Source organism: Protobothrops mucrosquamatus, unplaced genomic scaffold, assembly GCF_001527695.2.
Source record: "Protobothrops mucrosquamatus isolate PMUCROS unplaced genomic scaffold, P.Mucros_1.0 scaffold288, whole genome shotgun sequence".
NCBI classification, from domain to species: Eukaryota; Metazoa; Chordata; class Lepidosauria; order Squamata; family Viperidae; genus Protobothrops; species Protobothrops mucrosquamatus.
In genome coordinates this window covers 27,043-41,210 of record NW_015386632.1, presented here as the reverse complement: position 1 = coordinate 41,210, position 14,168 = coordinate 27,043, and the positions used below count along the sequence as shown (strand labels likewise).

The 14,168-nt window shown below is 37.7% G+C and overlaps 1 protein-coding gene across 1 annotated transcript in view; it reads left to right on the top strand.

Moving 5' to 3' along the window:
* Window positions 1–247: 247 nt before the first annotated feature.
* Window positions 248–14,168, top strand: part of NDP (norrin cystine knot growth factor NDP) — a 24,897-nt gene continuing 10,976 nt past the window's right edge. The window contains exon 1 of the mRNA XM_015814872.1: window positions 248–332. The gene's annotated coding sequence lies outside the window, so the exon portion shown is untranslated. The remainder of the gene's footprint in view (window positions 333–14,168) is intronic.

Sequence of the window (14,168 nt, the reverse complement as noted above, 5' to 3'; positions counted from 1 at the left end):
TTTGCTGGTGAATCGCTGCTGCTGCTGCTGTGCTGCTGCTGTATGGCTGCAGCTTGCCTGATTGATCGATGGCTGCAATGGCACTTTTCCATCTGACATTCTCTCTCTCTCTCTCTCTCTCTCTCTCCCCCTTGCACTCTCTTCCCATTCGCCCACCCCCCCTTTTCTCTTGCTTAAACAGCAGCCCTAACTTTTGTGTGTTGCAAATATAAAAGGCAAACCATGTGATAGAGGGGCAGAAGAACAAAAGCATTTGGAAGTAACAAGACCTCTTTTTAGCCCTCGGTCTGGGGAGTCCAATAAAAGGGAAGGCACAGTGCAATTTGCAAAAGGTAAGCAAGCATATAGCCAAAAGCTTTAGATCAAACACCAAGTATTTCACGTGCTTAATATCACTAGTTGATTTTTTGCAACCCAAGGTTATTTTAATATCTTCTTCAATGCTTAATAAGCTTTGATTTAAAGATAGGTAACGTCAGTACCTACATCTTTTTTATTGCCAGCATGTCTTTGAATTATATATCTGCTGAGGATTATTTGTGTGAAGTTAGGCAGCAACAAGGAATCTCTTGGTTATCAATGGGTTATGTTAAATTTGTGCCTTTAGACTGCTCTTCATTTGCACACAACCATTACCTGGCAGCGGGAAATATTTGAATTGCTTGAGCGTTCCAAAAAGGAGCAGGATACCCTCAGCACTGTCTCTATATGCCATCATAATGGGACTCTATGATCACAGGCTAAGCATCTGCTTTGAAACCAATGTTTACTTTTATTGCAACTTATGGATGTTGGTCGTCTGCCAGTCATCTGCTAGAATGCTTAGAATAATTGGAAACAATGGCAATATTTATTTCAGGCACTGTCTGTCATCCTTCACAGAGAATAGTTTTAGGTTTTGTATTTGAACATGTGTGCATGTGTGGGGAGGTAGTGTGGAGGTCATTTAAAAAAAAAACTTCATTAAATGTCCTGGGAAGTTTTGCCATAGAGTACACAGCACTGGTTATGGATTAGAAATAGATTTAATATGTGCATGCGATTGGTTAAAGTGAGTAAGTAAATCCATTGTGTTTGTCTTGGCTGCAGAACAGAGGAGATATATTGAGCAGTCGGCTTACCCCTTCTGCACAACCATTAATGCAATGTGGATGCCTGTTGGCAGATCAGACTAAAGGATGCTTAACAAAAAAGCAGTTTAGAGGAACAATTTGTCAGGTCTTTAGTGCCTGCCTTTATGAGAAGTTTCTTCTATCTTAGAATCATGTTTTGGTGGGCAAGCGATTAAGTGATTTTTTTAAAGGAGAATTAATTACCTTGCAAGATAAAAAGGTCATGGGATTTTAGGATAAATGTATAACCAACGTTAAAACATGAAATTAACAGAGAGCTTAAAGTAAGATAAAATATGGGAAAGCCCTCAATTATTATTTCATTAAAAATATAAACTACCACCAGATGCTGAGCTAAAATAGTCAGTCAGAAATGAATGCGTAAAACCAGCAAGCTTGACTGTGGGATTAAGAACATTGTCATTTAATTTTTTAAAACAGTTGCATTTGGATTTGAGAGATTTCTGCCTGTTAGCATGAAGGATTGCAAGCAAACCTTTTTAGCATAATGCCAATTTTGGAAATCAGCACAGTAGAAAAAATTCAATATACATGATGAAAGATTAACTTACAAGTAACATCCCAATCACTATCTGAAATGGGATGCTGTATAGGAAATGAATCAGCCAGAGTCAGGCAAAAAAATAGAGAGAGAATATACCCCAAATCACTTTAATAAAGAGACTTTTTCATTTACAGTTGGGACTCTATTCCTCCCTGAATGGAAGCTAGCAGAAAATGTAGTAATAAGAGGTGCAATATAGTTTCATTATTTCATTTCCAAAGGATTTCTTTGTCCTGGAATACCAGGCAATACCACTATTAAACCAGATGATATGACCAAAAACCACATGCAAAATAATGATTGGGATTTAAGCGAATGCATATTTGACAGCTTCAACCAAAGTTTTTCACAGAGAAGAACTTGGGGTGACAAACAGTTACTATCACAATCGGCGATAGTACATAGAGGGAAGGAAAGAGGGGGATTTCACTCAGTTCTCTGACTGTAATACATGCTAATGTATTCAAGGGGCTGGAGGGAAAAAAAGTTAAATCAAACCCTTAAGGCAGCTGTTGTGGCAACCTAACTGTCTGGCAAGGGCATTCTGAGTTTTAGATGGACATTTTTCTTGCGGTATAAAGACTGAACCTTACAGCTCTTGTTTGTAAATAAGTATTTAATATGATAGAAGATAGTGTCTTAAAAGAGAGGGAGAGAAAATGAGAGGTAATAAAATTCTACTTACCAACAATAATAAAGTACACAGCCTACCAAAGAAATAGACTTCTTTCCATAAAGGTAAGACAAGATTTTCCATGATGGCCAAACCTATGTTGGTTTGCACTTAGTAGCTTTATTCCCAGTTCTTCCTAGTGACGCAGCCAATACTGAGAAGTCTGCTACCGTAACCTAGAGAGGTAATTCTAGACCACAGTGACCCCAAACATATTTTTTACAACCTTTTAAAGGGCACACACATGCACACACCCCTACAGTCTATGTTGCTGAAATTTTGGGGCCCAAAATGCGACATTTTTAGAGAGAACAATTTTTAACTCAATATAAGGTGCCACGTCCCCATCATACTACAAACTCCACCAAGTCTCATATTACTTGACATTAATCACACTGTCCTCAATCACAAAATAATAAATGCACAGTATCTAACATTGATAAGATTTTTCAGTTTGGATCTAGAGGGTTCCCAAATAACTGTGGAAATCTAGGTTTTAGATCTCATGGGGGCTCACTGTTGTAGCAACCTTCTCTACACACACACACACACACACACACACACACATACACACACACAAACACACCATTCCAAGATAGTTACAAAAGTTTGTTTAATTATTTTTTACTTTAAATATATAGTTGATCCTATTACAAAATTGTGTTTATTTCAAGTAAACAATACCTCACAACAAATTCTGTTTTGTTATGTTAGTTGTAATAATGCCACTATTTATATACATCTAAAATGCACGCGCTCCAAAATTTGCTACAGCATATCGGATATATAAAGCAGTTATAAGATGTGGATTTGTGTGGAGAAGAAAAGTGGTGTGTGCTTTACAAATGCTACATTACACATTGGGGCTGTGCAGCACTTTGGATATGAAGGGAGAAATGGGATTCAGAGAAAAATGGGTGCACCCGCCAGAAACACCTTAATCCAAACATGGCTACAGAAAGCAGCCACTTTAGTTCAGGAAAGATCCATCTGCTTTAAGGTGTTTCTGACAAATGCTACATGACTCTGAATCACAGTCCTCCCTTTGATTCTACACTGCTGCACAGTCCTACTGCACATGGTCATTTACACTTAAACCAATTTGCTGGTCCCACGTCTCTCATCTGCGTTCACATTTATTCAACTATAGTGCCATGTATGCCTCATGGAATCAGCTTCCTGACTGCCAACACTTTAAACAGGGCCCTGGGGACCTATCTTTGGGGAATTCCACCTTGCATCCTAAGGAACAGATTTTCATTTTCTTCTTTAACCCATCAGTGTACTCCACCCCCCACTTCTTGAATGCAGGAACGGGTGACATCATCATAATCTCCCCACTCCAGCCCATTGCAAATGGGCCCACACAACGTTTTCCAACTCAGATTTGAAACGATAGTTTTTATGACATCCTTAAGCCCTTTAGAGTAGATGATCTCCAGAGTTTCATTCCATTGTAGTAAGAGCCCTAGCTCTGATGGGATATGGTGCTTACATACCTCACTTCCCTCCAGTGGCTGGGCACTGCTCTGTGTAGTTGTTTCATCCTAGGCTGGCAGCTTCTATGTTCTCTGCTGGTTGACAACTGCTACTTTTTTAAAATATATAATCCTGCATTGATCTAGCAATGCCCTTTTAATTCAATGAGGTCTCTAGAAACTCATGCTTCATTCAATCCTTGCATCTCTTAGTGGGCACTGTTTTGGTGTTTGCTCAGGCTGGGTAAAACGTCCTCCCCTTGTTTTACCTTTCCCTACCCCAGTACAATACTGTATGCAAAGCCTCCTTGCCCTTCCTGTTAAAAAAAAGTTACAACATCGGAAAGTCTCTGTTTTTTTCCCCTATGAAATCAAACCATCAGTTCTTTCTTCTTATATGTTTTCCTGGACCTACAAAGAATCTTAGGAACTAACGAGCAATGATAAGGAGAAAGGAAGGGATGTGAAGGCATCTGTATATGGAAATCTCTGGGAAAGCAAAGGAAAGGCATGATGCTAGTGAGGTGGAACAATCTCTCAAAAAAAAGAAAGAAAGGGAAGAAAGAAAGAAAAAGAAAGAAAGAGAAAGAAAGAAAGAAAGAAAGGAAAGAAAGCAGAAAAGAAAAGAATAAGCAGGCACTGGCAAAGTGGGCTATATGGGAGTTAGCCAGTGAGACTTGCCTTCCCTGCATGTATGAGAAGAGCAAGGAGTGGGGAACAATCCGTCAGGTCTGTTCCCAAGGTTTTGCAATGAAGAGTGGAATTTTTGAAGGTAACTTAGAAAACAGCCAGGAACAGCATACGAATCAGGGCGATTTGAGTTTGAAACATTTAAGATGACTTGGGTTAGAAAACAGCTTTGAATCCATTTTAGAAACACAAACACCAGTGCACTTGACTGGACAGCATTTTGGTTCTCTCTCACAGTGGATCCTTCCACTGTAAGAAATGGTTAATGGTGCAGTTAACAGAGGGAAGCATCTCTTCTTCATACTCAGCTCTTTCTCAAGCATGTTTCTGCTAGGATGAATTGTCCTCAGAATTGCAGAAGGTTCAAAATCTAAGCTTTTTCTGTTTCATAACTGAGCTGGAAACATGGGGAATGGCAGTTCAAAGGCATCATGATCAGGTTGCCCCCTTTTCCTTTTCACAGAGTATATGATTGGCAATGGTGAAGGTTGTTCTATTTATTATTTCAAACAAAAGAGCTAGAAAAAAGGATGACATTTCCCCTTCCTATGCCTAATGGTCCTGATTCAGATTATATTATGTGTACTTTCAATAAAGTAAATAAAATCTGAAATTGAAGCAGCATGGTCCATTCATACCTATCTATCTGTCTGTCATCTATAGCTATCATTTCATATCTAATCCTAGTCAGGTGGGAGTGAACATGTGGATTTAAGATGTAGTTTGGATCAGAAAGAATGACTGGCCTAAAATTACTCAGTAAGCAAAATGATAAACTGAGGAATTAGGACTTTGATTCTGGATTTCCCAGTTCCCAGTCTAACTACCACTAGGCACCTGTTTTGCTTAGCCCCGAGAAAGGAATTAATTGTAGCAATTCTACTGCCTTTATTACATAAGTGGTGGGATTCAGCTGGTTCGCACCGGTTCAGTAGAACCGTTAGCTAAATTTTGCTGCATTTGGAGAACCAATGGGCTTCCAGAAGTCATGGAGGAGGCTTCCCAGGCCTAGAACAGCCCACCAGAAGTGCATGGATGCCACTTCTGGAAATCCGTTCTAGGCCTCGGAGGCCCAGGCCTGCATCGAATAAGAGAACCAGTTGTTCAGGTATTTGAATTCCACCACTGCATATACTGTATACACACAAATGCACAGAAACTTTTCTGTAGTGAACATGCAATTTTTTTTTGCCCCATTGAATTCATCTCACAATTGTTTATTGGTTGTGGAGACAGAAAACGTCCTTTCATAATTCATGAAAATGGAAAATGAGGCCTTCGTTTTCAATTTTCAATGTATATGAAAGGATTAGGAAGAGGGAGAATGAGAGAGCAAGAGAGAGAGAGAGAATGAAAATGAGAAAAATTTTGTAAGAAAATGCTGGAGAAGGAAGCCATATTCTTTTTCTGGTGCTTGTGTTCTGAACTATACACATCTGACCAGTAGGAGGAAAAAAACGCAAAAGCCAAGATCAGTATCCTGCGGTTTCATTCTAAAGAAGTTACCTGATGTATGTACTTGATGTATAGGGGAAATCTTAGTCAAGGGAAGATGACCTTCTATTTGAGCACTGCAGTGGCATGCGGATGGTGGAAAAAAACCATGAATAGATATTCTGGGTAATCTTTGCTTGAGAGCTTAAAAATCTTCTGCTGCTACTACTAGTCAATATGGACACCATTGGGTTAACTAAAGAGTCCTGATCATATAAGCCCTTTTCCTTTTTTTTTCTAGGCAAAATGAGGGAAGCAGGGAAGAAGAGATGTAATTGCAAAAGTAATAAATAGTTTGATTAAATTAGCCTCCTCTGATCTGGTGCCCTCTTGATGGGCTATATCTTCAATTCCCAGAATTCCAAGCTATCAGTGGGTGAAAGTGCTGAGAATTTTAGTCCAAATGTATCAGGAGCAAATTGAGTAAAAAAAATGTATTAGACAATCTTATTTTATATGTTTCAGACTTTCCCTTTATCAGAGAATCAACCCCATTACATAAGTCTAATTTGACAGAGAACAAGAGTTTGATTCAACCAAAGTAAAGCTTGTTCTAGTTAGAAATGTAAGAAAAATATCTGTCACATTTAAGCCTGTCCTCCAAATCTGTTTATAGCCCAAGCTTAATGGGGAAAAATATGATACCTATATTAGATAGCTTTTATAAAATATCCCTACAGTGAATTTTATCCAGTAATAGGAAATTATCATTGAAGTAAAACCCAGAAGGAGGAGGAGGAGGAGGAGGAGGAGGAGGAGGAAAAAAGAAGAAAAAAGAAGAAAAATGAAACAATAGTCAATAGTTGGAAGATATTTCAGAAATCAAAATAATAAGGATGCTTCATCCAGTCTAGCAGGATTCTTCTAATAATGCAGTAAAATCTATTTATTGCTTGTCAGCTTAACTTTCCTAGGCATGGATTACCAACAAGCCATGTTCTATATAAGAAAAAAAAAATTAAGTGGAGTTTTCCTTAATCTCTTTAAGGCAAAAGCTGCCTTGGTTCTGAAGCATAACTGAAAAATTAATAAACTTTAATGCTTCAGAACATTCTAATTTGTGTTATTTTAATTGATCATATTCATGTAGCAACCATTTTATTTCATAGATTTTATTTAGCTCTTGCTTTAAGAAAAATCCTGTGGCAGTGAATTCCATGGTGCTGGTTTATAAAGATAAAGTGTTTTATTTCACCACTATTCAGTAGATTGCTTCTTATGTCATTTATTATCCTGGGTTCTTGTAAGCTAATAGTAGAGATTGTTAAGGTACTGAATCGATATGAGGCCACAACTCATTAATTTAATTGCCTTTAGGGACTGATGACTGCCTAGGATTTGCATGTTAACTTTCATAACAAAGTATAGTTGTGGTTCCTTTCCTGAATTTATTTGCCCGATTCCTTGCAGACAAGGATGCAGCCTACGGGGAGGGCTTATTATTTTGCATCCATCTAAAAGGAGAGAGTGTGTGATTCTGTCGCCTGGTCTGACTTACGATCAGCTGTTATTTCCTTTTTATATGTGTCAGTGTAGAACATATTAAAATTTCTCAGTCACGGTATGTTTGGAATCTCTTTGATGCCCCACCTCTAACTTAACAGAACAATGAAACCAGGGTTGTAGTAAGCCTTTGAGCAGCTGGTTGTCTATATATTCTCTCTGTCTCTCCCCCCCCTCTCCGACTTACTTTCTTCTTCTTCTTCTTCTTCTTCTTCTTCTTCTTCTTCTTCTTCTTCTTCTTCTTCTTCTTCTTCTTCTTCTTCTTCTTCTTCTTCTTCTTCTTCTTCTTCTTCTTCTTCTTCTTCTTCTTCTTCTTCTTCTTCTTCTTTTAATTCAGTGTAGAATTTGGGAAGCACTGGCACTTCTCTGCTATATGAGACTAATCGAGGAAACTATGAGCCACCAGGAATAAGGTTGTTTTCGTATTATTTTAGTGATATTGAAATTTAATAATATTTTACTACCAGCAGAAGCATAATTCAATCACAAGGGTGAGGGAGTCTGCTAACAACACTTTCAAGCTTATTATAACAGAGACACAATTTGCATTGGTGTGGTGAGGTTGAAGCAGAAGGGGCCATACTGCCCTTTAGGACAAGCAAGTTCAGCACTGGAGTTAATACCGAGTGTCTGGTTTGGCAAAGGTTAAGCATTCCATGGCAGTGACATGCACATCACTGCCGCAACGCTGAAGCTCTCTATGAATGGGATCTCCAAGGGTGCATTTGTATTCTTAGTAGAAATAATAGAGATGTGTGGGTCTTTTATCTGCTTGCAATTAAATAGTCTTTCAGGGAAAATAGGGCTTGCATAAACTGAAAAGATGTAGCTGAAGATACAGCAAAAAAGCAATTCTTTGTTCATTTTAAAAAAAAGCTTTTTAGCTCTAAAAGTGATTGGCAACATCTCTCTCTCTCTCTCTCTCTGTGTGTGTGTGTGTGTGTGTGAGAGAGAGAGAGAGAGAGAGAGGGAGGGAGGGAGGGAGGGAGGGAGGGAGGAGGGAAGGAGGGAGAGGGGGCGAAGAGGGAGGTTCTTCTTTATGACTGTATTAAAGTGCTATCAACCAGGTATTGTGCTGGCAGAAAAATATGTCGGCCTAAACTGTGTTGCCCCTATTGTTGGTCCCTACTTTGTAAAAATGGCAAAGCTGAGAAATGGTGCAATCCTTATTTACTTATTGAAAGGCAGGATTGATGGTTTCCATTGGCTTCACTTCCTCTCCCTCTAACTGTCACCTGGTGTCAGGAAAACAACCACCAATGATTGTGGGATATGGCAAAGTGGAAGTGGCATTTATCTACCTGTTGCATTGCCTAACTGAAAAAGGGGCATTAAGGAGAGGATATCAGGTGAAGCAAGAAGGGTTTCCTGGCATCTTCTTTCGACTTCTTATCTGTCAGTTGAGCTGTTTAGTGCTCTTGTGAAAGAATACTAAATCTCTGTTCAGAAACAGCCTGGCTGACCAATAAATAGCACGCAGGTATTGGGTCAAATGAGGATGAATGAACTTTGTTCCCAGTAATGTTGCAAGAAAGTAGTGGTTCTGGCAGCAAGTTGTCACCAAGTCCAGGTGACAACCACATAGATGTTGCTGAGAAACAAGATACTTTTAGAGTTAGAAGATTACACATTAGGTTTGAATGGCATATGGTGCAATAAAGTTAAATGTTTACATGGATTTCAAAAAATTGTTTAAGAAAATTTGTGTGTATCTCACCCCCTTTCAGTGACTCTGGGCATCTTACAAAAATAAAAAACCAATATACAAACAACAAAAACAATAATGTTCCACCCCTATCCCCACCCGACAATAACAATCAATCAGATAAGCCACTGGCCTGTTGGTAAAACCAAGTCTTCAGGGTCTTGTGAAAGAGTGTCAAAGTGGGGACCAATCTAATCTCCACAGTTTTGATGTTCCAAAGGGAGGTAGCCATCACAGAGAAGGCCCTTCTTCTGGGTCCCTCCAGATGTACTTCCTTAGGAGAGGGACCCACACATTGCCTGCATCCCTGCTTTGTTGGGTTGGGTAGATGTGACCAGGAAAAGACAACCTTTCAAATAATCTGGTCCCAAGCCAAGAAATCATTTTATTAGATGTGTCATATTGCGAATAGACATAAACCCAAGTTATTCCCCAAAATATCTCCTTATGGCTCTCAGAAGCATGTCAGAAAAGAGAAACAGCAGACAAGTACAAATCTGGACTTATTGGAAAATCATCAAGGGGTATTTAAAATTAAATCAAGAGAGCAATTAATAGCAGAAGGATATAATTATCAATGATTTTTCCATTTGCAGTTATTAGAAAGATTCAAAATGGACAAAAACATTTATGGTATGGAGCAAAATAAGACAGAATTTGAAGTAGAATTGTGCACCGGTGATGAACATGTAATTGCTAAAGTGTATAAACTTTTGTTGAAATTTGAAACAGAGGAGAAACATTTAAAGAATAAAGTGGAGTAAGAATGTTGGTTATTATATACAGATGGAGCAATGGGAAAATATGTGGTTAATGGGTTGAAATTTACATTTTGTTATGACCTAAACACAACGTTTATAAAATAATTTTGTTGGTATATTACACCAGAGAAATATTCTAGAATGTAAAACTGCACTTCAAATGTATTTTAGAAATGTGAACAACATGAAGGGACATTTTTGATGCTTGAAGAACATGTTTAAAAAAAGGCTTAAAAATGGATTCAAATGCATCTTTGCTATAGAGGATTTTAAAAATTAATATTCAATTGAAGCCAAAACTTTTCCTTTTAGAACTGATGGATAAGCAGTTAGAAAAAAGGCATTGAAGATTATTTCAATATGTGATTATTATAGCAAGATATACCCAGAGATGGATAGATTTGACACTACTCGCTATGGAGGAATTGTTGATAAAACTGACAGATCTTGCCGAGGTGGATAAATTAACATACTTGATTAGAAAATAGACACTATCTACATTTACTGGTGATTGGAAGCCTTTTATGGACTTTTTATATGTAAAAGTAAAAAAAATGAATGTGATTTATGGCTTTGATGATTAGACAGGATAGGTTATAGAAAGAAGAGTATTGGGATATAACTTTAGAGAGAGAGCTTTAATTGTACTTATAACTGCTGTGAAGAATATCAGAAGTCACTTTGTATCTTTTCTTTCTATTTTTCTTCAACTTTTTTCTTTTCTTGCACTTTTCCCTTTTTCTTTTACTTCCTTTATATTAATTAGTTTTTATCTTCTTTTTTATAAAACAAAACAAAACTTCAATATAAAGCTAAAAAAAAAAGAAAGTCCAGATCTGACCTCAAGGTTAGCAGCACCAAGAAGTAACTTGGAAACAGCTATAGAGAAGATCTGTGACCTGAACCATACAGTTGTGATGGGCTCACACATGATAATAAGTGCCATCACTATAGGGCCGTGGTGGCGAACCTATGGCACGCGTGCCACAAGTGGCACACAGAGCCCTCTCTGTGGGCACGCACACCATCGCCCTAGTCCTAGGCCTTCAGCTGGGTTTTATAAAACCTTTTTGCTTTAGGCGTCCGTCGCCGTGTGCAAAAAAAAAGTAAAAAGGTTCAATCAATCAATTTCAATTTCTCACGGGGAAAAAAAAGATCTCGCAAAGTTGGAATTGATTGATTGAACTTTTTAGTCCCACCCAGTCTGCCATTACCATCGCAGCCATGCCCACCCAATGGGCCACGCCCACTCGGCACCCGACGATACATAAGTGGGTTTTGGGTTGCAGTTTGGGCACTCGGTCTCTAAATGGTTCACCATCATTGCTACAGGGCCTAGTGGCACTAAAACTGGAATGGGCAAAATGGTACAGCCCGCCCACCATGGAGTATTGCACAAACAGCCAAGAAAATTATTTTATTTCTCTCTCTCTGCTATTCAGTTCATACTATAGTAAGGGGCAAATGAGGAAGAGTAGAGAGAGATAAGTTTATTTATTGATCTATCTACTCCCTGCTCGCTCTTGTCTGTCTGTCTGTCTGTCTGTCTGTCTGTCTGTCTGTCTGTCTGTCTGTCTGTCTATCTATCTATCTATCTATCTATCTATCTATCTATCTATCTATCTATCTATCTATCTATCTATCTATCTATCTATCTTTCCTCCTATGCCATCAATGTAGCCCTTCCCACTAGGCCTGCATTTCCAATCAAATATTCTTCACAATGAGTTGGGGATTATGGAATTATTAAGTGAACATGAATTAGGTAGGGAAGTTTGCTCTTGGCAATGCGGATATTAATGGTTGTAGTTAGTTTTGATAGTTAGAATTCAAAGAATTTGTATCAGAAATAGGTTTTTCTCTTTCTATTCTTGATTTTAATTTAAAAAGGAAGATTTAACATTGAATATGTGTTGACTCCCTCTGTGTTTGCTATCACACGCTTCTTAAAAAAACTGGTTCCACATTTCAAATGAATTGCTCAGTAATATCAGTGCTGCCTAACTGTTCTAGAAGCTTGTAAATTTTAATTAAAATTAGTCAGTTTCCAATCGCCTAGAAGCCTATTCAAAGATATTTTTTTTTGCAATATGTCTGGTTAGTAAGCAGACAGTGGGAAAGTGAGAGTTACTGTTTTCTTCAGTAGAGAGAGCTTCCACCACTCTCCTCACTTCACATGTTACCAAATGGTGATCAATCTTGTGAATTGCTAGAACTCTTTTTCAAGGCAGGCTGGTTGTTAACCAAAGGGGAAAGGCTGAAGGCTGTGGGAATAATTGGATGTGATTAGGAAACTCAATTCTCTGCAGTGTATCTCACCCATGAAGGAAGATTCGGCTTGATTAATCTTTACACAATGGAGAAATAAACAACCCCTGGGTTCAGGTTTTTCTAAAGCATCAAAGAAATACTATTTTCTCATTCTATAAAAATTATAAATTCTACCAGAATTAAACTATTCCCCCCCACCCACCCTCAGGTAGTTAGATTTTAAAGGTGCCTTGTGAATTAGATTAGAATTTAAAATAATAGCATTTCTAATAACAAAGTTGGAGGTGTAGGTGGTCCATTAGGAAAGCCAAATTTTATTCACCAAAATTAAAAGATATCCAGTCTTCAGAAGTTATATTCTATTTTCAGATTGTAGATGGTAAAGTTGCTCTAGTTTCAAAATTCCTTTCGTTGTCTTACAAATGTTTATCTCACAAAAAACCATTGGTAGTCATTTTTACCACCCCAAAAGAAGCTGAAGTAGGAAAGCTCTGATACTCACACATAAGAAAGGAGGCCAGTATTTGTGCAATTGTGTTATGATAATGTTGATTATATCCATGCTTGATATACTTGTAAGCCCTGATATTGGAACTTCAAGCTTATTAGACATAAAACAGTTATATAGGTTGGCATTCCCCTGGGAATAGTAGACTCAGATGGCTACTATTTTGCTTCCTGAAAACTGGTTTTATCTATGTCCACTAGTGTTTTATCTATGTCCACTAGTGAACACTGCCCAGTCTCATCCCACTATCAGCAATATGGGATTTTCAATGAAAAACTACTGTGTTTCACAGTCTTCCTTTTTGACCACGAAGAGAGACAAAATAAGTTTACTAATAACAAGTATCATATTAAGGTACCACATTTGACACTAGTTTTCCTGGAGATAACTATGGGGAGGCTATGAAAGATGTGAAGTAAATCACCAGCAAGACATAGTTTATTCCAAAGTATCTCATCAAGATCAAGTCATAGCCCCTGTGCCCAGGCCTAGAAGTTGTTCACTAGAATTTAGCAAAATAGTTTCAAATAAAATGCTGGCTTCAAGGAAAATACTTCTTTTCTAACCTTCTTGAAGTAAGGATTGCAGGTGGATTCTATCTTTATGTTGGAAATACTCAATAGCCATGACAGGATAGCATAAAGACATAAGCCAAAAGACCCACCCTTCAGTTGTAGACAATTTGATCAGATTCCATGCTTAAGCAGAATATTGTTTATACAATCCTAGATTAGTGTTCATAAATTGTAGGCCAAATGTTCAACAGGCTTAAAGCAATTTAGGCTATATTGTAGCCAGTTTTCCATGAATCTCCATCAGAGAACATCGAACTCCAAAAATTGAATTTGGTGTCCATACAAAATTGTGTCAGAGTGGGGAGTGATCCTTTGTTTTTTGTTTTGAAGTATACTTTAAATTGCCTCTATTTTCTCTTCTTTACCTCTGAATGAACTACAGCTGCTTTATAATTTCATTGAACATTTTACAACTGGGCTATAAAATGAGTTTCAAATGTGCTCAAATCCTTGCCCAACTAATTATCAGCAATAGACAAATGCTTCAATAAGGAAAAAAGAAAAAGAAAAGGAAGAGAGAAATAAACATAAAATGTAATTTTTATTTAGCGGCAAAAGACAAAATCTATTTGGTATGCCTTTTGCTCTTTCCAAAAGACAATCATGGAAATATATGAAGATTCATCTGATTCCTATTGTGTCTATTACAGGCTGATAAAGTGCAAATAAATGAAATGTGAGGTACTCTTGTATGTTGCATCAATTAAATGACTGTGTGGAGTCTTTGTTATTCATAAGGGATACATTTTATCATGAATTTAATTTTGGGTTTTTATAGAAAGATATACTTGCCCTCAAAAATCACTATTCCCATGTAACATGTGAAGCTGTAA